The sequence below is a fragment of the Malurus melanocephalus genome, unplaced genomic scaffold (genome assembly GCF_030028575.1).
Source record: "Malurus melanocephalus ecotype Western Australia unplaced genomic scaffold, MMel_1.1 scaffold_1559, whole genome shotgun sequence".
Classification (NCBI taxonomy): Eukaryota; Metazoa; Chordata; class Aves; order Passeriformes; family Maluridae; genus Malurus; species Malurus melanocephalus.
The window spans coordinates 6,184-10,065 of NW_026624791.1; the positions used below are offsets into that span (position 1 = coordinate 6,184).

The 3,882-nt window shown below is 48.3% G+C and overlaps 1 long non-coding RNA gene across 1 annotated transcript in view; it reads right to left on the reverse strand.

Annotated features, from left to right (window-relative positions):
- Positions 1 to 3,876, reverse strand: part of LOC130587124 (uncharacterized) — a 6,417-nt gene extending 2,541 nt beyond the window's left edge. Inside the window, exon 1 of the long non-coding RNA XR_008966755.1 lies at positions 3,745 to 3,876. This is a non-coding gene — a long non-coding RNA (uncharacterized LOC130587124). The remainder of the gene's footprint in view (positions 1 to 3,744) is intronic.
- Between the last annotated feature and the right edge of the window lie 6 nt (positions 3,877 to 3,882).

Consider the following 3,882-nt stretch of genomic DNA (forward strand, 5'->3'; position numbering starts at 1 on the left):
AGCAATTTAAAGAAGTGCCCCATGCCACACCACTACAGAGTCTATGGGATACAAGTGCCCCCGCTCAAGAGAGTGGGCACACCAKGAGGTGACCTGCAGTTTTACCTGCCTGACCATGCTGAAGACCTGAGGAAGTRGRATGGAAAACCCACCTCTGCCTTGACAGCACAGGYATKTGAATTGAGAACAACCACCACAATAACTCTTCAAGGAAAAATGCTACTCYRGTTTCCAGTGGGCAAGTTTTCAGGCAGAATTGAAGGGCTGATGTTAYTTCTSATCCTCTTGRAGGGACGTCCAGATCATATTTACAAGAAGTGAGCAACGAGCTCTGTGACCAGAACTAGAGGGCSAGGTGTGGRAAAGGGACCGTGGGAGYTAYTGGACTGTGTGGATCCATGGCCTGGCACAGCAGAGCCACAAGAGTGTCAGGCTTTAGTTGGCACTGGTGCTAATTAGATATGTAGGGGCAGAATCCATCTCTATTTGTGGAATGCCAGGGGGATCACAACAGGGATTATACTGGGAGCTGAAGTGATCCTGACTGGGAATGAAGGGCAAAAACWCTCCATTGTGAGTGGTCTAGAGGCTTTGTGTGTCCTTGGAATAGATCACCTCAGGAGACGAGAGAGTATTTAAAAAATGCAAAAGGACATCATTGAGCTTTGGGAGAGCTGCTGTGGAGACAGAATTAAAGACACCTGAATTCCTTGTTTGTCTTCAGAGGTCTTTCAGAGGACTCTTCTGCTGGAAGCTTGTACCATATCCAGCAGAGCCAATACCTGATGGCTCTGAAGATGGACATGCTGCTGGCCAAGACTGGGCCAATTAGAGATGTTTGTAACACCTGTGTGATAACATGTTTAAGAAAATGAAAACAAAGGGGGCACACAGTTTTTTCTAGACAGAGAAGAGGAGGAGGTGAGAGCACGTGAGGGAAACAACATGGAGATGYCAAGGTCAGTGGAGAAAGAGGGGGAGGAGCTGCTCCAGGTGTCAGAGCCAAGATTCCTCTGCAGGCTGTGGTGATGACCCTGGTGGAGCAGGTTGTCCCCCTGCAGTCCATGGGGGTCCACGGGGGATTCAGAGATATACTCACAGCCTGTGGGAGAGGTAACCATGCCAGAGTGGGTGGATGCCTGGAGGAGCTATGATCCAGTGGGAGATCTGGTGGAAAGAGGGCATCCCTGCTTCCAAGCTGGAGCAGCCTGTCCTTGGAGGACTGCACCCCTTGGACGAGTGACCCGTGCTGCTGCAACTTTCAGAAGACTGCTGCTCATGAGGTTGGAACCAATCTGGAGAAGCTCACAGAAAACTGTCACGTGGGAGTGAGCTCTCGGGTGATGACCCGTCTCCCTGCCTTGTCACTGGGAAGAGGGGAGGGGACAGGGAAAAAAAGGTGCTTTTAAGGGTTATTTTACTTCTCATTATCCTCCTATGACTTTCTTAGTTATAAATTTACCTTGTACTTTCAAGTTGAGCTTGTTTTGCCCTTAGACTCTTTTCTCCTGGTCCTTATCTCAACTCCTGACCCCTTCACTAATCTTTTTTCCTCTCATCTGCCCAACTGTGGCAGGGGAGAGAGAGCAAGTGAGTGGCTGTCGTGGCTGCCTGGCATTTGGCCAATGTCAAACCATGACAGAGGAGCAATGACACTGGAAGCAGGACAGAACAACAGAGAAAAAAACAGGAAGAGGAGCATGAGATAAAGGGAGAGGAAGGCAGGGAGAAGGTTCCCAACTGGACTCTGTAAAATTACACCACAGAACTGTCTTTGATGGGACAATTCCTGGATGGATCACNATGTTTAAGAAAATGAAAACAAAGGGGGCACACAGTTTTTTCTAGACAGAGAAGAGGAGGAGGTGAGAGCACGTGAGGGAAACAACATGGAGATGYCAAGGTCAGTGGAGAAAGAGGGGGAGGAGCTGCTCCAGGTGTCAGAGCCAAGATTCCTCTGCAGGCTGTGGTGATGACCCTGGTGGAGCAGGTTGTCCCCCTGCAGTCCATGGGGGTCCACGGGGGATTCAGAGATATACTCACAGCCTGTGGGAGAGGTAACCATGCCAGAGTGGGTGGATGCCTGGAGGAGCTATGATCCAGTGGGAGATCTGGTGGAAAGAGGGCATCCCTGCTTCCAAGCTGGAGCAGCCTGTCCTTGGAGGACTGCACCCCTTGGACGAGTGACCCGTGCTGCTGCAACTTTCAGAAGACTGCTGCTCATGAGGTTGGAACCAATCTGGAGAAGCTCACAGAAAACTGTCACGTGGGAGTGAGCTCTCGGGTGATGACCCGTCTCCCTGCCTTGTCACTGGGAAGAGGGGAGGGGACAGGGAAAAAAAGGTGCTTTTAAGGGTTATTTTACTTCTCATTATCCTCCTATGACTTTCTTAGTTATAAATTTACCTTGTACTTTCAAGTTGAGCTTGTTTTGCCCTTAGACTCTTTTCTCCTGGTCCTTATCTCAACTCCTGACCCCTTCACTAATCTTTTTTCCTCTCATCTGCCCAACTGTGGCAGGGGAGAGAGAGCAAGTGAGTGGCTGTCGTGGCTGCCTGGCATTTGGCCAATGTCAAACCATGACAGAGGAGCAATGACACTGGAAGCAGGACAGAACAACAGAGAAAAAAACAGGAAGAGGAGCATGAGATAAAGGGAGAGGAAGGCAGGGAGAAGGTTCCCAACTGGACTCTGTAAAATTACACCACAGAACTGTCTTTGATGGGACAATTCCTGGATGGATCACMGTAGTGCAGTTGGTCCGAGCTCCCTTGGCAGCCCTTCMMAGGACTCAGCAGGTGGGAGAAGTGGCCTCACCTGGTGGGGAGGAGCCTCACCTGTCCTGCCATGTCCYACTGGGCTGGGAGACACAAAAGCAGCTGAGAGCAATCCAACATTCCCAGTTCTGTTTCTTCCRAACTCAAACCTGGTGCAAAACTTCATCCATCCCTTCAGGGAAAYAAATTAGGTTTCACCTGCTCAATTCCAAACATTCTGGGATGAGAAGATTGTGCTAGACCAGGATGTTTTGCTGGTTGATTCCAGAGGCCTTTCCAACCCCAGCTATTCTTAAACTGCCCAAAACACAGGCAAGGGCCTCAGCAACCACATCTTGGGTATTTTTGCTCAGCTTTTAAAGTTCCCTGATCCTTTTCAAGGGCCGTTTCAGAATCCTCACATAGGGAAAAATGAGGTCTCAGGACCTGCTGGATGTCCCCAAATTCCCTCCCCAAACCCTGCAGCAGGTCACAGGAAAAAAACTGCCAAGGCTGAGTGGAAACATTCTATTTTTCATAAAAAAACATACAAAAACTGCTGCTTTTATCTCTAAACCCTCTAAGTCTTGCCTGCCACACCCCACATCTCTCCAGAACAGGGGATTTATTAACCTTAATATAATTGGAAAGATTAAGATCCACAGTTTAATTTGATTCTAGTGCAATCATGATTCTGGTCTTGTGGTATTTAGGTCACTGGGAGTAGCTCAGCAGAGGGAAAATTATGAGTAAGGGAAAGGTAAATTCTGTGCAATTTTAAGTCTTGAAAACAAAGTACCTTCCTTGCAGATGTTCTGCAAGGGAGCCTGAGTGTCATCATCATCTATTTATAAAAGGTGAAACACTGACCTCTTGTATAACACAGCTCAGATATATTATGGAAAGTAAAACAGAACTTAAAAGAAGCAAATCCATGTTTCAAAGAATTCCATGACTAAATTCACTTTTTCGTTAAAACTAAACCCACCTGATCTCCTGTTGGAGTTCACCTGACACCAGGTAGAGCTTGGGAAATGTTTCTTGCTCTGCTGATGTCTCCTTTGGTCCCAGGTCCCTTTCACTTGTCCCTCCTCCCTGAGCAGCTCCCCAGGTGCTGCAGGCACCA